Below are 25,599 nucleotides of genomic sequence, written 5' to 3' on the forward strand. Positions count from 1 at the left end.
TGGTTGGCCTCAGCAAGGGATGCGGGCTGGACCCGAGGGGAGGCTTTCCTGCAACATCACTGCCGCCTCCAGGGCAAGTCACAGGTCCTTGGCAGCCTCCTCAGCAGGCCCTGAACACCTCTGTTTCATAACCAGTGTGACCCCCAGCAACCAGCTCCGCCCTCCCCAACCCCCCCCGCCCCCACCAAGGCCTCAGGATTCTTCATCTGGAAAACTGGAATTTGTTTTTTTTTTTTTAAACTTCTGCTGACAGCTTGAGAATCTTGTGATTTATACGATTAATATGAGAAGCAACATCATTATTCTGTTAATATATTATTCATTTCACTAGTGATCTATTCTCTCCACACCCAGCTCAGAGAGTCAATTTTCCCTCCCTGCTATTTTAATACAGCCTCATTTTAAATGGTGAAAACAGTACATTAAACATGTATAAGATGTAATCTCATTTAGAATGTGCTCTTCCAGTGGATTCACCTCATAAGCATAAAGACAACAATGCTGCCTGGTCTTATCGGGGGCCCACTCCAGTGGGCAGCTGAGAACAAAGTCGAGCTCTAATTAAGGAATACGTTCAAACTTCTGATTTGGGTGTCAGGCTCATCCGCAAGGGGAATCGGCTCTATCCTGGGCTACCTAGACCGTACCCACTCTGAGCATATCCTTCCCAGACCCTGCCTCTGACAATGTGACACTGGGGGGGGGGGGAAGGAAAGAGGGGTTCCTAAGACAGTGGGACCCTCATCTTTCACTTAATTAAGAAGCATGTGGGATGGCTGAAGCGTTCCTGATGAGCTCCATCCTTCCTCTTATAAATCATAAATTAAACCATAAATCCAGCCCTGGGGCTGCACAGGTGCCCCTACAGGCCATCTGAACCAGCTGTGTTGGTGGAGATGTGTTCTCTACACAAGGCCGAAGGAGAGATATAAGGGAGTTGTGAAATGTCCCAGAAGCATCAGGTCATTGTCATTACTGCTGGGATATGGGGGTACAGGGAGTCCACGCGATGGGTCTTAACCTTGAGGAGCTTCTGGTTGACCCAGATTAGTGACTCACCCTAGTCTGGAGCTGGAAGGTGCCTTAGAGTCTGTCCATGGTGCTCTATGGGCAGAGGATTGAGAGCCGTTATTTTGAGCCACCACTGGGTGGCTTCCTGGCGGAGAGGGTGTTTGGATGGCACAGGAGAGACAGAATTTTGCCAGGTTGGGCTCACTGGGCAGCCGGCAGCAGCAATGACATGAGTGACAGCATGAAAGTAGGGTAGAGCCAGTTTGCAGAGGGCTTCAAACTATAAGCCAAAGAGCTTGGACCCACTGCAGGCCATGGGGAGCCACTGCAGATTTCAGAGCTGAGGAGTGACCAGTCAGAGCTATACAAGTTCACATTCCAGAATCCCATAGCTAAGTGATGGGTATCGCTGTCCAGGTACTTTCTGCAAATAGCTCAGGGTTAAGATGGGCGAGGTGGAGGTACTCCTGTGCTTTTTTCTCCACAGGCAAACTCCTATTTACCCTTCAAGACCTTGCTCAAGTGGCCCCTCCTCTGCCAAGTGCCTCCTCTAACTCCATTCTCTGTCACCCCTGAGCTCTGTCCAGCCCTCTGCAGATGCTGACCAAAAATCAGCCCTGGCTCTGAGGGTGTGATCCACAAAGCAGCAGGCAACCGTTGGCATCCAAGCAAGGTCACAGCATGAGGCAGGATGGAAGCCCATCTCAGCCTGGGCTCCTCCAGAAACAGACCCTGGGACAAGGAGTTGAATGCAAGTGACTTATGTGGGAAGTATCCGAGGGGCATTTGTGAGGTGGCCAATGCAAGGTGAAGTATCAAGCAAGGTCACACTACAGGAACAACCCGAGGCTTCTGGAAGTCGTGGGAGACAGTACAGAGCACACATTTTGGGGTTACCCACCCTGGGGGTGGGGATGGCAGGGAACCAGGGTACCAGGGTACTGATGCACCAATGCTCTCAGCTGTAACCAGTTGAGGACTGGCTCTGGAGATTTCCGGCCAGCTGTGTGTCCAAGGGAAAGTCCTCGGGCCACGAGACACAGAGGCTGGCAGGTGGAAGCCCGTTGGCCAGCACGCAGCATCAGCCACTGGACCTTGTGGGAAGTACTGTCTGCAGGAAGGACAAGTGTGCAGTCACAGGGCTGGGGCTTCAGAGAGACAGGAGCCAGGGGCACATGTCCGGCCCCGTCCTGCCCTGTCTGTGGCTTGATCACCATAAAACTGTTCTCTGCTGAGAGGCTGGTCCAGCATGCCAGCCAGGATGACTCACCTCTCCCCTTCCAGCACAGCTCCCGCTGCCTCGTCTGAGGGCTGTGCTGGGAAAGGGTCCTGCATGGAGAACATGAGTGTGACATCAGCAAGCAGTCTGGGAATGATTTCTGTCTTCCTCCTGCAAGTAGGCTTCTGAGACACAGGGTCCCGTTTGCACCCTGATGGTTCCCAGGGTTCACATCATGCTGTGGGGACCAGACTGCCTACTCGCTGGAAGATGCTTCCCTGCTCCCCTTGCAGGTGAGAGCAGCCTGTCTGCTAATTACCCTCCCAGGTGTGTTGCTCCTACTGGAATGAGTACCTCTGGGCAAGGACTGAATGTAAGGAGACTCCAGTCTTGGTGTCCGGTCCATGGACCTGCCACAGAACCCCAAATGGGCAAATGAGTGGTGGCCATCCCCCAACGTGCACCACCAATGCACGGATTAGATCCAACGTTCTCAATGGGGCGACGGCACTCCCCAGGGGTTAAAATTAGTTCTAGGAGGAGAGTCCAAAGAAGTCTTAGCTATTACAGTGGTGTGTGTCCATCCAAAGCTCATCGCTACCTGACAAAATCATATTCCCTAGTATTTAGTTTCATGGGGGATGGGTCAATTATTCTTTAAAAATGTCTAAAAAGGCTCCTCAGGAAGGTGATAATGGAAAAAAAGGTGAGAAACGCTGGACATGAGGGAGACTGTATGACACCAGCTCACATCCGTGCCCATTCATAGCTCCGCACCAATCACACTTACCTGACTTGGGAGACAAGCGAGGGTTAGGGGCCAAGCCTGCTGGACGAGATGTCTGTTACAGAAGGGAGGAGGGGGCTTTTGGATCCAGGCCCCCCCAGCACTGGAATGGGTGTGTTTCCTGGGCAGGAGCCCCTGTGGTTACAGAACTGAAGGGCCATGGGGTACTCGAGAGATGTGTCCCTGAGCTATTCATTCCTCAGTCGAAGGCAACAGTCTCGTGCCACGAGGGTGGGCAGGTTAGGTGTTGGTCCTCCTCCAGGCAGCTCTCCAATGTCCCTTAATTCTTGTTTCTGCTATTAGAGGAGCAGCAGTAATGACTGTCCTCTGGGAGCCAGCACATGATGCTTGACTTCCTTTCCCCGCAATTGGAACGTTTCATCTAACTTTCTGTTGCTTACTCAGCAAACTGGCAGAAAGGGCTATAGAGCACCTCCCCCCCAGCTGAGTGGCTGCATCCCCGTCGGAGGTCAGCCCTCTGCCCTGGTCCCTCGGCACCCTGGAACTCAGGAGCCACATGGCCAAGAGTCGGGTTGCCCCCAGCCCTGTGGCCTCCTTGGGATCACATGTGTGAGGGTGGACATCGGGGCTTCCCACGGATGGCTCAGCCACCTGGGCTGTGCTCAGTGACAGAGTGGCCACGATGCTGTTCTGCGATCACCAAGTCCTCAGGTCAGAGCAAAGCTTTCCGGCTTTCGAGCTCTGTGGCAGTTGTCAGTAAAGATGTGAGAGGAGAGTCACTCAGGGTGGGCAGGTAATGGCAGTCCTCACTTACAGCTCTCCTAGGGCCTTGTGCAGCTGCAGACAGCTAGGGCCTCCCTGGGGTGGCATCTGCCCGATTCTCTGCAAGGGCCAGACTCTGCAATGGGGCAGAGGGGATGTGGCAAATGAGGTTTGTGTGAGCTAGCCTGGGAACCTGGCAGTTGACTCACCAATACAATCGGGGTGCCCAGGGCAGATCTGGGGGCTGGGGCTGTTTCCTGCTGGGCCCAGGCCATGCTGGGGACTCCTGTGTGGACACAGCCTTCTCCGGAGCTGGCAGGCCTGCATCCACCTGACCGCTGGACTATGGGGAGCTGGAAGAGGTTGGTGTGGACAGAGACGGGCTCTCCTCCTCTTGCCTTCCTGGCCCCACCTGGGCAACTCCTTAAACCTCCCTGCACCCCTGGAGATGAGCAGCTGTGCTGGATGGCCTCTCTGGCTGAACCCTGTGATCCAGAGGCACCCCAATTCCCCATCGCTGCTAAATCTGCATCTGTGGGGCCCAGCCCTGAGCTCTGATCTCTGGGAGTTTGGCCTCTTGGGTTTGGTAAGTTGCAGATTTGGCTGCTTGGGAAGGACCCCTTGGCCTCTGTGGTCTGGGCTTCGGCAGCCCCTAAGCCAGTCCTGTGGCTACGTGGTTTCTTTACTTACTCCCATCCTGCCTACCTCTCTCCCCCTCCCTTTCTCCCTACCTGTCCCTTCCCTGTCACCCCCACTCCACCCTGCTAACGAGTCCCAAGGAGATGCTATGTGCTGGTGTCGCCTTTTGCGTTGGCAGACCAGAGGCCCTGAGAGCCCCTGGCAAGTGTGGCTCTGCTAAGTACAGCCCTGACTCATGGTTTCCATGGCAATGGCACTCTCGGTAACAGCCTTGGCTTATTGCCAGGGCAGATGACAATTGTGACAGCCAGTCAGCCCGCATCCAGCTGTGCTTGCAGCCAGAGGGGACAGGACACTGAGTGAGGGGCAGCTCTCCCATCCCTCTCTCTGCCCAGCCAGGGTTCAGCCTGGAGTGCTGAGCCCCAGGAAGCTACTCTTCTGGCCTGGACAGCCTCAGCAGGGATATGAAGGGTTAGGAGGACCCTGGCATGGGGACAGGACCTATGAGCAGGCCAGACCATGCCATTACCTTGGTGCGCAAACCTGGGCAGGATCTGTTCTCTTAGGGCCCCATCCACACGAGGGCTGGGCAAGACCACCCAGTTGCAGGGCCCTCTGAATCTCCTGGGAGGATATGCCTGCTTGGTATGGAGGGCCCACTTCCCCTCAGTGCCAGTGTGAGCCGTGCCCCTACCTGAAGCCTTTCTCATCCGAAGTCCTGGTCACACTCCCTGGACTTGGGTGATTGGGCTAAGTGGCCTCTCTGTGACACCATGGCTCACAGGGGGAGCTAGCCCTCCTTGAAGAAGGCTTATTATCCTGACACAGCCTGGTCTCCCTGTAGCCCCCCATTAAGGGCCACTCACGGGGTCATGCCAGGGCCCCTAAGGTTGCAATCTCTTTGAGTTCTGCTGCTTCTGACAATTCCACAATTCTTAGTTCTAAATACTGAAGAAAGGACAGCAGAGTAGATAGAGGTGGTTGGGAAAGGGTGCCTCCCCAATAGCCTCCTACACCAGAGCCTTGCTTGCGGTGGCCACGTGAACACATGCTTCTTGGGGCCATCTCCCACTGATGTTTCACAACGGGTTCTCTGCAGATTTCAGCCCCAAAGGAGGTGGAGTGTAAACCCTACAATTTCATTTCTCCACTACCAACTAACAGACTGCCCCCAAACAGCCATCCTAAAATGTCTCCCAGTCCTGTGGGCTGGCTGGACTTAGCAGTGCAGTTCTTCTTCTGATCCCACTGAAAGCCTCCAGAGAGTGGCTGGGCTGGTGTCATCTGTGGGCTTGACTGGACCCTGAGACAACTGGACTTCTCTCTGCTGCGTGTGGTAGGAGAGTCCACCTCTCTGGGTCATCCTCCTGAGACCTGGACTTTGTAGATGGGGCACAGAGCTCCCCAAGGTGCAGGATCCAGGAGGGAAGCAGCTGAAGCTGGCAGCCCTCTGACAGGCCAGACCTGGAACTGGCATGACTCTGCCAAATTCTTGTCACAGGGTTGGCTCCAGGGGGGGAAGGACCACATGAGAACATGAACACCAGGAGGCCGTGGTCCACCGGGGTCATCTCAGGAGACTGTCCCTTTGCCCCTGACCCATGGATGGGAGAATTGGGTGCAGGCAATTTTTGTGATTTAACCCTTGATTCAATGAATAGTATCCTTACAAGAGAAGAGACCACGCACGCTGAGTAAAGCCATGCAGGTCAAGAGCTAATGTCTGGGGTGAGCTGGTTGTGCAGCAGGGATTCAAATCCAGATTGCTTAGGCTTCCAACACAAGTCTCTGCCATATGTCCAAGGAGAACTCTGAGCACCCAGCGGCAGCGTTTGCCATAGCACTCAGAGAAAAGGGCAGGGTTGGGGATGACGGCTGTGGGGGTAAGGAATGTAACTGGATGTGCTGCCTTGGGTCCCACTGGCCTCCCAGTCTCCTGGACTATGGTTGATTGCTCACAGAGACCCCTGGCCACGGCTGCTGCTCTCTGTAGGCCTCTTGCCTCACTTGTACCATGGGACCCATTCCCCTACCCACTAAGGCCCCTGGTAGTTCCAGGGGTCCTCGGATGCCATCTTTCTCTTTCCTCTCCTTTGGCTGAGGCTTCTGCTGCTTGTGAAGCCATGGGAAGCCGCCACTACTTTGGGTGGCCCTCTTTCTAGCTGCCTCCTCCTGGCCCTGGAGCTCTAGCAGCTTAACAACCCACAGCATGCCTCAGCAACTTCCCACAGTAGAGGTCTCCTTCTCTCTCACGCCTGAGCCTGATGTGGGCTGAGTGGGTGCTTGCTCCACACAGTCAGACAGGGGTCCAGGCTCCTTCCATGGAGTGGCTACACTTTCCTGTGGGGCTCTGGGATCCGTGGAAGGAGGGAGGGTCGAGGAGGATTTGATGGGCCAGACTTGCCTGGTAGGGGAGCTGGGAAGTGCAGTCCAGCTATGTGTCCCGGAGGCACACAAGAAACAGTCTCCACTCCCAGCACCACTGATGCACGCACACAGATCTCTGCATGCCAAAACGTAGATGTGGAAAGACGTGGAGGGGAGGGCCAAAGGTAAGTCCCAGAGAGGGCAGGAGGGGAGAAGCAATCCTTGCAGGAAGCATAGGAGAAGAACCTGCCCTTTCTCACTATTGGCCCCCTGCCTGGGAGCCTGTGGCTGGTGCTCAGAGAAAGCTGAATTTGCATGCCAGTCTTCCCTTTCAAGGCTGGCACTTCCTGGCCTGCTGCCCTGTGGAGCTCACAGAGGCAAACCTGGACCCCAGGCCAGCTGTTGTAGTTTCCAAACCTTGTCCCTGGGCAAGCCTGGCTGTCCACCTCCTTCTCTGAGCACCCCCAACCCCACACCACACAGCTCCCCCCAACCCTCCACACACACCAAAGTCCCTGGAGTTTCCCATCAGGTTCAAGCCTGACCCCTGACTCTAGCACAGAAATGGAGTTAATTCCCGCCATCTCCCTGGAATCAGTTGGCATTCAATCCTGGATGTGAGCCCTGATCTGTGCAGTGTGGGGGCTGGAAATGAGCATTTCTCCCCAAATAATAACATCAACAGCAACCTAATTCAAACTGAGCCCGTGCCTGCTGAGAGCTTTCAGCACCTCCCTGAGAGGGTTGGAAACTGGGCTGACACTTGTGGGTAGAACTGAGCCTCAGGGGGGGTTGAGCAGACCACGGCTGGCGGGGAACAGGGGGTGCAGATGTGCAGGGGCAGCCGAGGGAACACGCCCACTGCTCAGGCCCTTGGGAGCTGCTGCTGGCATTCACTATACAGACGACGTGCTGGCTGCCAGCCTGCTGTCCAGCTGGCTGACGCTGTAGCGTGGGGTTGCTGGTGGGTGTGTTCCACTGTAGCCTGCTTCTGGGGCAGGGGCAGCTCCTGGGCTTTCAAGCCAGCAGCATCTCCCAAGTCCAGTGCTGAGACTCTGCCCATGGGGACCTGCCACACTCACAGGGGATGGGGGTGGGGGGTGCTCCTCAGCATCATTTGCATGTTCCAGGTGTCCCTTGAGTTTGGGACCTCAGGGGCCGCATGCTTATTATGGGGGAACCAGGGCAGGTTCAAATCCTGGCCCTACCTCCTCTCTGTTATGTGACCCTGAGCCAGTCTCGCAACCACTCTGAGCAGTGATTGTGTCATCCATATAGTGGCGACAGTGGCAACTTCCTTGAAAGACTGTCTTACGGGATTAGAAATCCCATGTAAAGCATCAGCACCTGAACACTCCAGAGGAGTGAACACTCCACGGCTACTGTTGTCATGGCAATGAAGATACTACAGAGGAAGAGATGGCTCCTGGACTGGTCCCTGCCATGCTCCACTCTCCTACTTTCCTGCCTGGTCTTGCCCAGCTGGATCCCAAGAAATAAAAGGAATGGGACCTGCCCTCTCCAGATTGGTCGTTTTTAGAAAATCTTTCTGGTGCCATATTCATCTTTCCTGGGTCTCATCTGCAAAGTGAGCGGTGGGGGCCACCCCAGGGCTCATAAGCATTGGGGTGGTATATCCCAATCCTTGAAGAGTGTTTGAATGAAGACAGGAGGAGGGCCTCCCACAAGGCCCCCAAAGCTGACTTTTGTGGGGCAGGGTGGGGCATTTCTAACTTCATAAGCTCTCCAGGTCTCTAGGAGCCACTGGCCAAGTGGCAGAGCAGGTGTCTGCTACACTACTCCTGCTTTAGGACACATTTATCCCTCAAACAGAATTGCAGACTGGCACTGCCCTGGGATAGCTCTTAAGGATCATTCTACACTCCAGAGAAAACTGAGGAACAGGCAGGCCAGGCTCCAGCCACAGCTCATGGCCTCAAACAGGCTCCATTGGCACAGAGCTGCCTGGTCCTTCCTTCATGGTCCTTGACCCAGACCCAGTGTCCCCCACCCCTCCCTGTCTCTACATGTCCAGTGACTGGTCTGTACTGCTCATACCCTCTACCAGCCTCTGACACAACGGGACACAAAGAATGGATTCAGCAATTTGGCCTCTGTGTGTGGCATTGGCCTTGATGCCTCTCTAGAGCCCTTAGTTCTCAACATAACCTCGTGTGACAGGTGCCCAGGGCTCTCTCTGCCTGGTGGTTTATTGAGGCAGACCCCAGCATGGACTGCGTCAGCATGAGTACACCTGGGACAACCAGTTCTGGGATTGCCCAAGACACAAAGATGGCGCCCAGTGGACCATCTTGCCCATCCTGGAGACAGAAAAGCCCCTTAACCACTAGTGAGTTGCTTTACTGATTCATTTTTGTTGATAAAAGTTACTGTTTTGACCATTTTTAGGTGTACTGTTCAGTGGCATTAAGCACATTCACACTGTTGTGCTACCATCACCACCATCCATCTCCAGAAGGTTTTCATCTTCCCCCAAATGAGACTCTGCACACATTAAACACTGACCCACCCTGCTCCCCTCAGCTCCAGCCCTGAGCAAGCACCGTTCTACCATCTGTCTGTATTTGACAACTCTGGGGACTTCATACAGATGTGACTGTACAAGAATTCTCTTTCTACGACTGGCCTGTTCTACCTAAAATCGTGTCCTCGAGGTTCATCCATGCTATAGCACGTGTTCAAATTTCCTTCCCTTTCAAGGTGGGATATCGTTCCGTTATAGGGATAGATCCCATTTTGTTTATCCGTTGGTCTGTTGATGGACATCTGGGTTGCTTCCTCCTCTTGGCTCCTGTGAGTAACAGTGCTATAAGCAAACATTCCTTCAAGTTCTTGTTTCCATGTTTTCTGGGTACATATCTAGAGGTGGAAGTGCCAGATCACACGGTAATTCCACGCGTAGAGGGCCATTCTGTTTTACACAGTGGGAGGACCACTGCCTGTGACACCACAGTGAGGGGGTGAAGGGGCAAGGGGCAAGTGGCATGGAATCGGAGGTGGGGAGCACGGGAATCATCTGGAAGGTACCAGGGAGCTTCTGGCACCCAGACCTCATCCCTACTACGACCGCCCTTCTCCCAAGTGGCTTCACCGTGCAGCCGTCTCTGGAGCCCCCAGGCTCCCCAGGGTGCATGCTGGTTCCTGTAATCTGTCATCCCGTGGGAGGTCTCCCTGGCTGGTTGGGACCTCCGCACTCTGCACACATGGGTGGCTGGGCCTCCTGAGAGACGGAGACGGTCCAAGAGTTCGACCGGTGTGTTGAGGGCCAGCCAGGCCGTAGGAAGCACCTCTGGTGGTCTTCTCCTCTCAGCCCTGGACACTTCCCTGCCACAGCTGCACCCCCTTCTGGCAGGTGTCTGCAGGAGTCCAGCGGCCTCTGGCTTTCCAAACACAGGAGTCCTTTCTTCACTGTGTCCCCTCCAGCCCACCATCCACTCATACCTGCCGTCCTCCTGAGCTCAAGCAATGGTGCCCCTTTCTCCCTCCCAAGGACCCTCTCATCTCAGGCACTCCTGAGGACCGCCTGAAGCCCGGCTTTGTTTTCCCAGAAATCACGACTTGAGTTTGGCCCAATTACAGGGAATCTGTTCTCTGCTCACCAAGACGCACCTGGTTAGGTGTTTCTTTGCCACGATTAACTGTCTGGTTCTGCTAACTCGTTCTGCTATTCACACAAATCTGCTATTCACACAAACTCTCTAGCCTCAGTTTCCCTGCTTGTAAGGTGAAAAGGTGGACTCCAGGTCTCTGTGATGCATCCTAGCTCCTTCTCTTTGACTAAATGACTTGACTTTTAATGATTATTATGTTTAGTATGACTTCATTTCTTTTTCATGGAGAACTTTCACAATGGCATTACTCACCCACTTCCACAGGCTGGCACAATGTGACCTGCTCCGATGACTCAGGGTCACTCAGCATGCTACTACTTCTGATGGGGTGGTGCTGATCTTCCTCTGGGTGCATGAGCACTGAAGGCTGGTAGATCTACAAGACAGAGGTTGTGGCAGGAAAGGAAGAAAAGAACCAACATCGGTAAGTAATACTGCATGTCAAACACTGTATCCCCTCTATTGGTGGTCTACTGCTTTGTAACAAATTACCCCAAGAGTAGTGGTTTAAAACAATACACATTCATTATCTCATATTTTTCTGTGGGTCAGGATTCTGAGCACAGCCTAGCCCAGATGTTCAGCTTACTTGTGATCAAGGCTCTCACTGTGATCAAGGTGTGGGCCAGGGCTGGTGTCCCATCTAAAGGTTCAGCTGGGGTGGGTTCACTTCCACATTCAGTGACTTGGTTATTGGCAGGATTCCATTCTCTAAGGGCCTCAGTTCTTTCCTGGCTGTTGATCAGAAGCTGCCCTCTATTCCTCACCATGTGGTCCCTCCATGGGTGGTTTACAAGATGGCAGTTTGGATTAAGGGAGGGACAAAAGTTGACAAGCAAGATGGAATCTTTTTATATCCTCATCTTGGAAGTGACAGCTCATAACTTTTGCCATTATTTTTTTAAGAAGTGAGTCACCAGGTCCAGCCCATACACCAGCAGAGGGGATTTCACAAGGGTAAAATCTCATAGGCTGCCCACCACACTCCCCATCAGGTAGGATTTATTATCTTGAGATAAGGCTCCAAGCTACGCCCTGATGCATCCTCGTCCTACTGGATGCAAACCTAGGCTTGCTGGTTTCAAGGCCCTGATCCCCCTTTCACACTTAGCCATGTGGGGGTCTTTGATCTTCGCAGGGTTCCTGTCCCTTCTGACCTCTGACCATCCCATGCTTGCTACCTACGAATCTCCCCTGCACACATAACATTGAGTGTACACTGGCCTAAAGTGGGAGCCAGTGCAGCAGTCAGGGCCCCTTGAATCCTCATGTCACTAGTGCATGTCACGTGGGAGGCAGCCTGGCCTGAGCACCTCCAGCTCTGCCATAGGTGTGCTCTTGATCCACATATGGAGCAGGACATCCACAGATGCTGGGGGCCAACAGAACAGCCCTGTGGCCAGTAAGTAAGTAACAGTTGGGAGCTGGAGGATAAACCACTGGCTTCTACTTTCTATAGGACTACTCTAGAAACCTCATGTAAGTGGAATTGTACAGAATCCGCCTCTCTGTGCCCGGCTTATTTCACTTAGCACGATATCCTCAAGGTTCATCTCTAATGTGGCATGTGCCAGGATTTCCTTCCTCTTTAAGGCCAACTAATATTCCATTGTATGGATGGACCACATTTTGTTTATCCACTCATCGTTGATGGGACATGTGGGTTGCTTCCACCTTTTGGCTCTTGTGAATAATGCTGTTATGAACATGGGTGTACAAATACCTCTTTGAGACCCTGCTTTCAAGTGTTTTGGGTAAATACCCAGAAGTGGAATTACTGGATCATATGGTGGTTCTATTTTTAATTTTTTGAGGAACTCATCTACTTCTTGCATGCATTGCCATTTATGAATTTGCAGGGGAGCCAGATGCATGCGGGAAGAGTCTAGCATTTCCTTCAAAAGGCGTTGGCAGTATGGCTCTGGGCCGTGGAGGTGGGCGAGGCCCATCTGCCTTCTCACTTTCTTCAGGCATTGCTGGTGAAAGCTGACACTTTGATCTCATCAAATTTCCAAAGGAAAGAAGAAAAGGAGCTTTGATGGGTAGGCAACATGACACAAAGTCTCCTCTGGATAAATCTCATGATTTGGAGGAAGGAGAGAGTCATAGGGGGATTGCCTTTGCTCTATTCTGTACAATCCAGGTCCTGAAGCTTCACCCCAAAAATGCTGGTTTGCAGTTTTTGAGATCTACCAAGGCAGGATGGGAAAAAGTTATAATTCCATTATTCAAAGTGTAGCTTAGTGGGGGCAAGAACCCAGTTCTGCACACCATTAACACATGTGGTGATGGCAGGGGCAGCACCCCTGCATTTGCACCAAATCAAACTGTCTGGACTCAAAATAACTGTTTTCATACACATAGGCCTCATGGGGGGCGGGCAGTCCATTGCAATCTAACTTTTAAATGTTAAAAAAAAGCCTTTGTCATGTTTTAGGGGTAGATTATCACCAATTTGCTGACAGTTTTGAAAATATCTTCCCATTGATACAATGCATTAAGTTTCAGGGAAGACAAGGACAGGGGATCCCTGGGTGGCTCAGCGGTTTAGCACCTGCCTTTGGCCCAGGGCGTGATCCTGATCCTGGAGTCCCAGGATTGAGTCCCACATCAGGCTCCCTGTTTATCTCTCTCTCTCTCTCTTTCATGAATAGATAAATAAAATCTTTTAAAAAAAAAAAAGGGAAGACGAGGACAGCCATTGTGTGATGGGAAGAAGGGCCGATGAGGGCCAAGAAGACCGCACTTTTGACACAACCAGCACTGAAGAGCTTGTTTTGGGTTTGGGCAGATTTAAAACTCTGTGCAGAGGATGGGAGACCACCAGGAAAATGGCCGGGAGCTGCTCTGAATCTTGCTTTGCCATGAACCCGGTTCACCAAGAAACCTCTCCCTTCTGATCCTTCTTTCAGTCTGCTGAGTCCTGAATTGAGCTCAGGAGCCTGCCTCCTGCTTTGGGGGCAGTGCCCTTCTTGGGTAAACAGTCCTGAGGGCCTCTGGGGGTATCCTGGAGGAAATCTTACCAACAGGTTTAGGTCAGAAAAAGAAAGTCAGAGGGGCAGAAATTGATTGCCTCCCTGCCCCTTGACCCAGGGGACTCAACCATGGGAAGGAGCACAGACTCAGGGCAGTGACACCGTGGTCTTGCCATGGGCTGGAGGTTCTACTGACATTCCATGATCGCCACTGGCGATTAGCTGGGGCCACAGGCCTGGGATTCCTGCCTCAGGGCCCCATTAGCTCATCTCATCTTTGGAAGCTCTAGGGAGATCCAGGCTTGCATAAGGCTAGGAATTGAATTACTTCCTCTCTGGAACAATCGACAATGAAGCCCAGGATGGCTTCCTGGTAGAGAGAAGGGCTGAATGAGGAAAGACACCAGAACTGCAGCGTTTCCTATACTCTGTCTCTGCTTACCTTCTCAGCTGCCCTAAAGAAAGGACTTGTACTCACTACTGTTTACCAACCACCTTCAATGTGTCCGGTGGTCTCTATGCAGCATTTCATTTGATATGGACTGAATTACATCCCCCTCCTCCCCTCAAATTCGTATGTCAAGGTTGTAACCTCCATCTCAGCCTCCAGACTGTAAGAGAATACATTTCTGTTGTTCAAGCCTCTATCTGTGGTTACTTCATTACCAAGCGAAAGAATACATCTTTTAACCATTATAACAGCCCAGGGAGGTGGGAGGAAGAGGTTTGGTGAAGTTGGAACAGCCTGGCAGTGCCCCTGAAGCCAGTGGCTACTGTCCCCTCCCTGCAGGCTCCAGCAGAGTCAGTTTGTTTCCTGGGATTGTTCTAGGCTGAATGGGCAGCAGCTGGATTGGCTGGGGTCTCCCCCCCCCCCCCCCCCCCCCCCCCCCCGCCCCCAACCTGTGGATGAGGTTCAGTTTCCCCTCCCACTATGCCCCAAAGCACTGTCTGTGTCCACAGTGACCATGTGGGCTAGATCGATGTCTTTGCTGCTTCCCAATTTGTGAACTGCAGGAAGCAAGAAGGATAGCAGAACAGCCAGGCTCAGACCCAGGTCTGAGCCAACAGCACTTAGGCCAGGGAAGCAGCAGCCAGAGGGTCCCGGAGCGTCCCAGGCACTGGATGGCAGCCAGTGGCATGGTTCGAAGGCTAGGGGAGGGGGCCAGAAGAGCCATGTCTCATCTCAGCGTGGGGGTCTGCACCCACTGGAGGCTGGTACAGCCCAGGTAGTGCCCATCAGCGGTCCATACTGTGCCCTTTGCTAGGAAAGGCCAGGCCTCCGGCTGCTTGCTGGGACAATTCCAAGTGCTTTCAGGTCCTACCATAGGATGTCTCCACTGGTGGAATTTATAGTTTACGTTTGTTTCTGGACCTCCCAGCAATCACCGCTGACAGGCATCTGGCACCTTCAGCCTGTGCCAGCATCCCCACGATACCTACTACCCCAGGAGCTCTAAACAGTGTGTCTCCTTTCCAGAGACCTTAAAACCCCATCAGTAATTGGTGTGTTCTCAGGCATTAAAGAGAAAGCAAGGACGGGATGCCTGGGTGGCTCAGCGGTTGAGCATCTGCCTTTGGCTCAGGGCGTGATCACGGAGTCCCAGGATCGAGTCCCACATTGGGCTCCCTGCATGGAGCCTGCTTCTCCCTCTGCCTGTGTCTCTGCGCCTCTCTCTCTCTCTCTCTCTCCCCCCCCCCCCCCCCCCGTCTCTGTGATGCAGATCACCAAAGAAATGGCAAATGCCAACAAGATATGTGAATAATAAATAAAATTTTAAAAAAAGAGAAGGCAGGGAATTCCTCTCTCTTCTTGGGTGTGTTATTTATTAGTTGTTTTCCTAGTTTCTCCCCCTCTGCTTCGTGGAGGCAGCATTATCACATGTGTGTGATATGCACTTTCCTGGGCCTGCATGCTGGGTGGGAAAGTCAAAGACGGCGCCTTCGCCTCCGAGAAGAAAGAGTACATCCACTGTGTTGCCCCAAGAATCTGTCATAACACATCAGGCACAATTTCCTCTGTGGAGTTTGGACTAGAATAAAATTGCTTACATATTTGTATTTCAGTCAAGGGCAGGCTCTTCCTTCATTTGTAATATTATCTTCAAATAAAAAAGAGAGTGTTGGGGTGCCTGGATGGCTCAGTGGGTGAAGCATCTCTGCCTTTGGCTCAGGTCATGATCCCGGGGTCCTGGGATGGAGCCCCACAGTGGGCTCCCTGCTCAGCGGGGAGTCAGCCCCTGCTCATGATCTCTCTTTCTTTCTCTCTCTCTCTCAAATAAATAAAATCTTTTTAAGAGGAGACTGTTGGACATCCCCTTTGCTCTCTCTCTCTCTCACATGCGCACATCACATGCAGACACACACACACACACATACATGTGTCGCAGGCAATGAGATATTTTAAAAAGCAATGTGTTGGGCATCAAGTCTAGCCAAGTTTGAACCCTGGGCCCCACCACCTACTTGTTATATGCATAACCTGACTTGAACAAAACTGACCTGACAATTAGCTTAAGTGAAGGAGGATTTACCGGAGGTAAACTGGAGGTGACAGGTGATTAGAAAAGCCAGGATGGAAATGGGCAGGAGGCAGAGAGCTCAGCAGGACCCAAGAAGCAGGGACCATTGTGACAGCCTGGGAAAAGGCTGGTCACTACTGAGGACCAAGATAAGGCACCATCCCACAGCTCAAGGCTGATGAGACCCGGGAGTTAGAGCCAGATGGACAGGACTGGTGGTCTTCTTCTGACCCTGCTGACCTGGAGAGGAGAGCTGGGGAGCGCCTTTGGCTCTAGAGGCAAGGACAGGTAGGGGAGGTGTGACACAGATCACCGAAGAAATGGCAAATGCCAACACGGTATGTGGCCGCCTAGAATTCTAAAGGAGGATTCAGAATCTTGGCTCCATGATGGATCTTAGGGGTCTGTAAAACCCCTGAAACCACGTGCAACAGTGTGTGTGCGCACAAGAAAGAGCACATGGATGCCTGTAACTATGTGCATCTATGGGAGGAGAGTGTCCATGGCCCTCATCAGGGTCTTAGTGGGTCTGTCACCACCACTCTCCCCAAAAAGACTCAGAATCACTGCTTGAATCACCTCCATGGCCACCCGGGGCCTCACCCACAGCACACCTGTGTAAGTGGCCTGCCTGCCCCCATCAGCCCCTATGGTCCATTCTTCAAACAGCAGCCGGAGGAGCCCTCGGAAAAGTCACAGGTCTCGGCGTGTCCCACTCTGGCATAAGATGCCCCCAAGATTTCCCTTTCTCTTAGCTAAGATCCGAACCTTCCTCCAAGGACAGCAGGCTCCTGATGATCCTGCCCCTTCTCAATTCTCAATCCCCTGGGTGTCCTGTTTTGGCGAGACCAACACTCCAGGTTACCTGGTGCCATGGGGCTTCCTAAGGTTCAGGACTTTCAATGCTAAAACTGGGACAGTCCCAGCAAACCAAGACAGCTGGTCACCCTAGCTCCATTCTCTTCAGCTCTTGGCAGCCCTGCTCCCTTCTCATTAACGACCAGCCACCCTACCCACAGCGAGTTAGGTGCCTCTCATCTGTGCACCCACATGGCCCCATACCTCCTGTCATAACGCCCACCTTGCTGTATTGAAATTGTTTATTTAATCATCTCTCTTTCTGTTGCCTTATTCACTGCAGCATCCCTGAACCAAACATATGATCTAGATTGGCTGAATAATGTGTGTGGTCGGGACAGGAAGGAGCAGATGATTCCACGCTGAGCAACACTGATGTCTCCTCCCCTGCCTAGGGACCTGCCTTACAGGGGGCAGCTCTCTGGTTCTGGCGTCAGTCAGGAACATCTGATTGCCAGCAACAGAAAAAAAATTTCTGAATATGGTAAGATGCCCTTGTTATTAGGAGGCTTGAAAGGAAGCTCAGAGCTGAAGAGGAAGCAGATTCCCTACAGGAAAATCACCCAGCTGACAGAGTATGTCAGGGCTCACTGACAACCTTGGGATTCAAATTTCAGGGATGGGGCATCCAATCAGCACCTTAGCCAGAGCAGGTGGGGGCATTGTGACAGCCACTCCCAGGGTATTAAGCCGTTAAAGCTGCCATTAAAAATCCCACACACGGGTGCTGGCCAGTTCAGTCCATAGAGCATGGGACTCTTGATCTCAGGGTTATTAGTTTGAGTTCCACATTTGGTATATATAGTGCTTACTTAAAAAAAAAGTACACAAACTAAGTGACATCAGTAAACATCAGAAATGTATTGTCTCACAGTTCTGGAGACCGAAGTCCAAGATCAAGCATCGACAGGGCCATCTTCCCTTTGCAAGCACTGGGGGAGGCCCACTCCAGGCCTCTCACAGCTTCTGGTAGTTCTTGCCTTGTGGTTATATCACTCCAGCCTTCTGTGTGTGTCTCTGCCTGAATCTCCCACTTTTATAGGGACACTAGCCCTATAAGATTAGGGGCCCAGCTACTCCAGTATGACCTCGTCATAACTAATGATGTCTGCAGTGACCCTATTTCTAAATGAGGTCGCATGCTCAAGTACTGGGGGTGAGGACTTCAACACACCGATTTGAGAAAGGGGAAACAATTCAACTTATAAAACCCACCAAGACAGAGTACAGGGAGCAAGGGGACCCTCATAACAAAGTGAGGGTGCCATCCCCAGAAGAAGGGAGACTGAATGCTGGGTGGCTGGACACCAGCTGCCCTGGTGGCTACAAGAGATCCCTTAGCTAATCAGGTGATCAGATGGTGGAGGACCACGGTGTCAATCAACACCTTTCTCCCACACTTCAGGCTGTAAGAACGCAGACTTCAGGCAAGTCCACTCGGGGCACCCACTCAGCGGGCATTTACTGAGCACCTGGAGCTCTGCCCAGTTCTGGTCAGGCACTTGAGCTACAGCAGTAAAAAAAGCCAGATAAAATCCCTGCCCTCTTGGGGTTTCCATCCCCAAACCCCTGATGATCTCCTTCCAGAGGGAAGTGGGGCTTCACCTTTCCCAGTGGGCTCCTTCCTGCTGTGGTTTCAGTGCTCAGAGACAAGATTCCCTACAACACTTCTCCTGGGGGGACAGTGGCCACCTGAGATGTCAGCTTCTATCCCCACCTCCTCCATCTGGTCTCCACCCCCCACCTGCACCCCAGTGTCTTTCTTTGTCTCGGGAACTAAAACAGGAGGTGAGTTTATCAGACACAAATTGCTCAAGGACCTCATTCATTTTGTGCAGTAATTAAATAGAAGCTGTTTGGAAATATGATTATAGATGGGCCCATCAAAGCAAATTAAATCTTTGAAGAGTAATGGCCTAATTAGCTTCCAGATTCTGCCATTAAAAAAAATCCAAATGCCCTATTGTCCCAAACCAGGAAATATCGGGGCCCAGCTGTGAAAGGCATCAGAGGTCGCTGTGGATTCTGAGAGGATGAGGGGCTGCAGGTATTGACCTATTTATCAGGATTAACCTGGCTGGTCAGACTTCTGTTCCTTGTTTAGTTATTTACTTGCTTCAGAGGATGGTCGTTTCAGTGGACATTTATGTATAAAGTATGCACTGGGGAGCTTCTGGGCTCAAGCTCCTATCCACCCCTCCGCCTACCCTCCTTGCTCTGCCAGCCCCAGGACTCTGACCTCTTCCCATTCCTTTTTTTTTTTTTTTTTTTTAAGATTTTATTTATTTATTCATGAGACAGAGAGAGAGAGGCAGAGACATAGGCAGAGGGAGAAGCAGGCTCCATGCAGGGAGCCCGACATGGGACTCGATCCCAGGTCTCCAGGATCACGCCCTGGGCTGAAGGCGGTGTTAAACCACTGAGCCACCCGGGCTGCCCTTCCCTTTCCTTCTTAGAGCTGCCTCCACACATCTGTCCCGTTTCCTCAGGCTCAAGCTCGTTTCTGCCGCTGTCTGCCCCACCCCGACCCTCCTCACGTTCAGTGTTCCCACTGACCTTGGAGCGAAGACAGAAGAGGTGCTGGAAAGTTCTGGGATGCATGGGCATGTCTCGGGTCCTGTCTCTGTCTGTGCCCGAGCTCTGCACAATGGATGCCCCCGTGGGCCTTGGGCTTCCCCTCTGCCCTGCTTTCCACGGGTATAGCACCCTCCTCCAGCACCCACCCTCCACGGCTGGAAGCATTGCCTTCGGGGGTCACCCTCCAGCTCCCCTCTCTGCACAGGACTCTTGCGCAGTGGCACACAGACTTTCCCACGCGGAACTGCCACGTGGTTCAGGCCTGGCCAATCAGAACGCTTGACCTCTCTGGCCAAAGTGATTGGCCAGCGGTGGGCATGTGACCTCAGCCAAGCCAATCAGAAACGGTCTTTCACGTGGGCTTTTCCACGGACTGGCTGAGCCGGAAGTTGGCGTTTGTCGAGCTTCCCCGACGATGGTGAGTCTTTGGGAGAGTCCAGCCCCAGGCTGGGGGAGTGAGGCCCCAGTTGGGTTGGGAGTGAGGCCCTCCAGGACTGTTCGGTTACTACATGAGCCTTTCATTTTTCACTTCTGCCGGTTTGAGTTGGGATGCTGGCAATTGAAAATGCTCTAGTTTGCAAGCTTGTGCCTGTCAGCACCCCCGCCCCAGCAGGTGCAGTTGCCAGCACATTGCCAGCCTCATGGGGTGCCCCTGAAGCACCCTATCTTTGCTCCCCCCCCCTCCGAGAATGACTTTTTGGGAGCTGCATCCCTACAAGTCCCCTCACAAGTGGATAGGACTTCCTCTGTCTCCCCAAGAATGGATGTTATGATCCATGGTCGAATTTTATTAGGAGAAACTCTTGTGGGGAAAACAATGGGGAAGAATTCTGGGAAAGCTGCGGGGCACCTAAGTCCACATGCAAGGCAGACCCTGAGGCAAGTCAAGAGTCGGGGAGAGGATGTGGCATGGAGCATCTTAGATGCTATGTAGGCTAAGGGAGGCTGAGCAGGGCTGCTGGGGAGGCGTGGAGCCCCCATCTCCCACCCTGTCACCCTCAGTCACCAGCTGGGATCTGTGGGTCCCAGAGCACAGCCGTGGGGTCCCTGGGTCAGTCCTGCTCTCTGGAGGGGTAGGTCTGGAGGAGACTCTCACACTGGGGGTCTCAGCCCTCCCTGAGCAGGATCCCCAGGCTGGACCTGGAAGAGCAGAGTGTCAGGGCACCAGCCTGAGCTGGTCCTGATGGGGACCCTCTGTGGGTCAGGGGCCAGCTCCGACTTGACCACAAATTCTATCTAATGACACTTATCTGTTGCTAAGAAAGGACTTGGGAGCCCCACTTATTGTCTCTGTAGTGCCCACATCAGACATGATTTGTTGAACTCAGTGTCTATAAAAGTCTCTCCAAGGGTGTGGTGTGGTTGGAAGTCACTAACTCATTCACTCTTCATATGTTCATTTGTTCATTCACTCACTTGCTGGGCACTTTCTGTGGCCAGTTGGAAAGGTGGATATTGGAGTGAATGAGCAGGTTGTGGACACTGCCATCATGGAGCTAGAGCCTGGTGGGGACTGACAAAAATAAAACAAAAAACTAATAAAATGATTACCACTGTCATGATCAAGAGGGATTAACTGTGTGTGTGCCTGGGGGGATGAGAAGGGGAGAGGAAAGAGACACTGCCTGGGACAGGGTGGTCCTCTCTGAAGAGGTAACACTTATAGCTGACATTCAAAGGGTTAGGAGTGAGCCCCAGAGGGGGAGGAAGAGGGGATATGAACAAAGGAGAGACTGGTTCTCTCCTCTCTGGGCCTAGAGAGCTACAGTTTGTGGGGTGTAGGCCACAGAACCAACAGCCCTCCAGTGGTGGTGAGAAAGCTAGGCTGGTCCTGCCTACAGGGGAGATCTGCTCTTTGAGGTGCAACCAGGGTACCCCATGTTAGCTGGTGGGACAGGCCTGGCCTCCAGCAAGAAGAGTCCACAGCCTGGAGGCCCATTGGGGTCCTTTGACCAGAGCCTTGAACTCCCCACCTCCTCCTTGTCAAGTCATCATAGACAAGAAGACACAATCACCACTGACTTAATAACAGCTCGGGGGAGGCAGAAATACTACATGGGAAGTTATCGTTGGTTGTGAGATACATGCAGATTTCAGGAACATTAAAATATGGAGTCTTAGAACCGAGGAAACACAGAGATTGAAAACCCCTCCAGTAGTGGAATGGATTGTGCCCCCCCCAAGATATATCCACGTTTTAACCCCCCATAACCTGAGAATATGACCTTAGTTGGAAAATGGATCTTTGCAGATGTAATTAAGTGAAGGATCTTGGGATGAGATCATCCTGGATTAACAGAGTGAGCCCTAAAGGCAATGACAAGTATCCTTGAAAGAAACAGAAGAGAAGACACAGGCACACAGGGGGAAAGATGCAGAGATTGAAATGACGCTCCTACTAGCCAAGAAATACCAAGGATTGCCGCCAACCTCCAGAAGCCAGGAGAGAGAGGCAGGGAATGGATTCTCCCTTAGCACTGCCAGAAAGAACAAACCCTGCTGACACCTTGACTTTGGACTTCTAGTCTCTAGAACTATGAGAGGATAAGTTTCTGTTTTTATAAGTCACCAGTTTTTGACAATTTGTTACGGCAGCCACAGGAAATCATATAGCCTCCAAGATGGGGAACAATTTAATAGGGTTTCCAGAGGCTTTCAAGAATGGGCTTTGGGTGCACAGATGACACAGCCAAAGAGGGGGAGCTGTATGCACGTGTCCAGGCTCAGAAACCAGTAGGCAGGGAAGCCTGTGTGTCCAGGGCCCTTGGGTCCCCTGTATGGCTCAGTGCTCCCCAGAGGGCAGGTTGGGCTAGGAAATGACTATCCCTGGAAACATCTGGAGTAGCCTGCTGAGGCAGGAAGGCATCTCCAAGACCCCACTTTCATCATTATGAGGTAGGACCAACAAACACACATGCTGAAGTTAAGAGTGGACACTGGTAGGGGTCCCATTACATGTCAGAGTGTATGTGCATGATCTCTTGTAAGCCTTACCATAACCCAGCAAGAGGATGAGCTGTTACTGTCCTCATTTTATAGCTAAGGAAGTTGACCACAGAGACATCAAGTCACTTGCCCAAGGTCACACAGCTGGCAAGTGGCAGAGCCAGGAATGGGACCTCTGTTCCCATCTCCATGGCACTACCAGAGGTGTTAGGCCTGGCGCTCCTGGTAATGACCTTCAGAGCTGCTCCTGGAGACCAGAAAGCAGGGTGCTGGAATGCAGGTTCTTAAGTGAGGTGTGCACCAGAATGATCCGGGAACTTCTGCAAGACCAACCCAGGCCTCACCCTGTGCGTGGGGATCATTAGTGTGCATTTTGTACACCCTGGGTGACACTTCCAGGATGAGTCTTGAGAACCCCCAACCAGGAGATTCCTCTGATCCTCCCAACACCCCAAATTCCTCCCCATGAGGCAGCGGGAGTGGAGAAGGTTTGATTTATTCATGTTCATTACAGGTTAGCTTTGCAGAGCTGTGGGGAGGATGGGCTGGCAGGCCGGGTTGCAAATGAAAGCCAAACACATTCTAAATTATGAAATGCACGAAAAACCCCGGAAACCAGGCTCTTTCATTCAGATCCGGAGGACTGGATGCCGTATCCTTGGCAACATGGTTCGAGAAAAACAAGCCCCCTCCCTTCAGTCAGTGTGGAGAGGCCCAGGCTTCCATCTTGGGACAGGACTCAGGGCCTCTTTTCTGTCTCCTGTTCCCACATTCCCTCTGGATCAACCTTGTATGTGGCTGTTGATTTGTGGGGCTGGGAGGGAGGCCAGCAAACAGTGCGATTCGAGAAACTTTCTGGACACAGTGTGAAAAATGCAGACCTAAGGCTCACGTTGATCTAATTTCCGCAACTGTTGCAAACCAATTCCCATTCCCCAATTTCCTTAATCTTTTTGATAAATGGGCCCTATAATTACATCTCCTTTTGAGATGTCCAACAACAAAAACTCTAAGCCTGGGAGGTAAAATAGTTGCTTTGTCATCGCATTATTCAAAGGCGACAAGGAACACGTTCAGGATAAATTTTGCTTTACATTTAATTTACTCCGTATTGATTTTCATCAGTGTGATTTAAGCAATTACCTCTGAGCTAATTCTTAGTTAAAAAGAAGTTAAAAGTTATACATTGTAGACATTAAGATCTTGGAGCTTCCTTTTTTTTTTTTTTTTAAAGATTTTATTTATTATTTATTCATGATAGTCACAGAGAGAGAGAGGCAGAGACACAGGCAGAGGGAGAAGCAGGCTCCATGCACCGGGAGCCCGATGTGGGATTCGATCCCGGGTCTCCAGGATCGTGCCCTGGGCCAAAGGCAGGCGCCAAACCGCTGCGCCACCCAGGGATCCCGAGATCTTGGAGCTTCCTGATGGGGTGTCTTGCTGCTCCGTCTCTATTTTCACAATGATCCAATAAAATGGTACAGGCTGGCGGGGGGCAGCCACTGTGGGAAGAGTGAGTGTACCTCCCACAAATGGGGCAGGGGCTGAGTTGGCTGTGTGGTAGCCCCACCTGGCAGGTGGATGCCCTGAGATACCACAAGGTTAAGTGTCCCAAGGTGGGAGGGAACTGGGGTCTTGTGCCTCCCCATGAGAGGTGACAGGTCGCCAGCGATGTCTCTCCAAGTCAGCGATGGTGAAAGCAAACCGAATTCCACGGTGTGCTTTCCCTTGGCCCTCATCCTGTGAAGACCCACCGTGTTCATTGCTCGTTGACAGACAGATCTACCTTGGCTCTGTCCCTTGCGAGGTATGGTGGGGGTGATCGGAGAGGCTCTAGGACCTATGGAGAAGGTGACTGGATGGACAAAGAAGGAGGTGGGGGTGGGGTTGGGGGTGGGGGCGGGTAGGATATGAAAACTGATCAGACACGAGGAAGAGGAGACAAATGTGGAAAAGGCAAACCCAGGTGGCCCTTTGGGGAGGACTCCTCGCTCCCACCTCTGCTCTACAGGACAGGCTACCCCCTTAGTGTATGTATGGGTAAGTGGGCCGTGTCGGGGAGACACCAGCTGTGAAAGAATGTTTAAGTAGAGGAGGTACGGCCCCAGGAGGCAACGAGGAGGAAGATTGGATGTAAAGTAACAGTGACTCTAGGTGCTACTTATGGAGCTCTGTTGGGAAAGGCAGTCATTTGGTCCCTGCTTGGTCACATAAGGGGATAGACTCTGGCCTGGAGAACTTTTTTCTCAGGAAGTGAGGAGCCCACACAGCCCTACAGGGCTTATTCCCTTATTCCCTGTAGCTATTTCACACCCAGTGCCCCTTTGTTCCTGAGGGTCAGTGGCCCTCAGGCATGCCTGTGCAGTGTCTGTATTTTAGACCCCACACCGCAGGGGAGTGGGTCCCTTCCACTGCAGCAGGAAGTGGGGTGCTTGCGGCCACGAAGGGGCTGTGGAGTAGATCCACGGAGGATGGATGCACTGCACAGGGCTGGCGCTCATGCATCCTCCCCTCTCCAACCTGCTGCAAGTCAACACTGCAACCACTTGAGCCCAGCGTGTGTGTGTCATCTGTTCTCGGCTGTCCTCATCTCCATCACGCGCTGGTCTCTTCCCTGGGTGGCACTTACTGCCTTTAACCTTGACCATGTGTGTGTCTCACTCTGTCCTGTGGCACCGCCTGGCCGCCCAGGGATGTGTGAGACAAGCATGTGCTTAAATCCTCACATGTGAAACTGAGGCTCAGGGAGGGGTGTGGCTCTAGGTATTACGAGAATCTCGTGAACACAGCCAGCATTGGGTGGTGTGAAAGGCAGAAGGCGCCCTCCGGGGGGGGACAGGCATAAACTGGGGCACATAGGAGACCTGCAGAGAGGGAGCCGCCAGAAGCCAAGAGTGGGCGGTGATCCACGAAGAGTAGGGCAGGGCAGGAGGGGTGCTTTGACCTTGTCTCTCTTGATACCTCAATTCCAAGATAGTTCAGAGGCTTGGAGGAGGCCAGGAAGGCTAGGGAGGGTCTCAACTGACCTGCAACCCACCGCCCCTCAGCCAAACCTCTACCTGGCTCTGCGGGGGTCTGATTGGCTGAACCCCAGGGAGTGGGGTGAGAGTAGATATCTGCCCCCCCATCACAGCCCAAGCAGGAGAGGTTGGGCCCTGGTCATGCAGGAGTGGGCCGGCTTCCTCTGACCAAGGGCAGGCAGTGTGTGGCCTCTTGGCAGGGCTTGCATCCTCCCCAGGGGTGTCTTTGAGTCCGAGAGGAGGCATGAAAGGTGGGGGCGTTCCACCTACCAGGCCTCGTGGGCACAGGGCCTCTGCGCTGCAAGCTTTTCAAAGGCTAAGAGAAC

The 25,599-nt window shown here is 52.5% G+C and overlaps 2 long non-coding RNA genes across 2 annotated transcripts; one reads left to right on the forward strand and one right to left on the reverse strand.

Annotated features, from left to right (window-relative positions):
- Positions 1–221: 221 nt before the first annotated feature.
- Positions 222–19,567, reverse strand: LOC111096216. The gene is made up of 3 exons (XR_005360587.1): positions 19,287–19,567; positions 10,631–10,754; positions 222–2,340 (listed from the first exon to the last, which is right to left on the reverse strand). It is a non-coding gene; the product is annotated as an uncharacterized LOC111096216 (long non-coding RNA).
- Positions 4,710–10,796, forward strand: LOC119872158. The gene is made up of 3 exons (XR_005360586.1): positions 4,710–4,912; positions 8,025–9,096; positions 10,643–10,796. It is a non-coding gene; the product is annotated as an uncharacterized LOC119872158 (long non-coding RNA).
- Positions 19,568–25,599: the final 6,032 nt, after the last annotated feature.

Source organism: Canis lupus, chromosome 6, assembly GCF_011100685.1.
Source record: "Canis lupus familiaris isolate Mischka breed German Shepherd chromosome 6, alternate assembly UU_Cfam_GSD_1.0, whole genome shotgun sequence".
Classification (NCBI taxonomy): domain Eukaryota; kingdom Metazoa; phylum Chordata; class Mammalia; order Carnivora; family Canidae; genus Canis; species Canis lupus.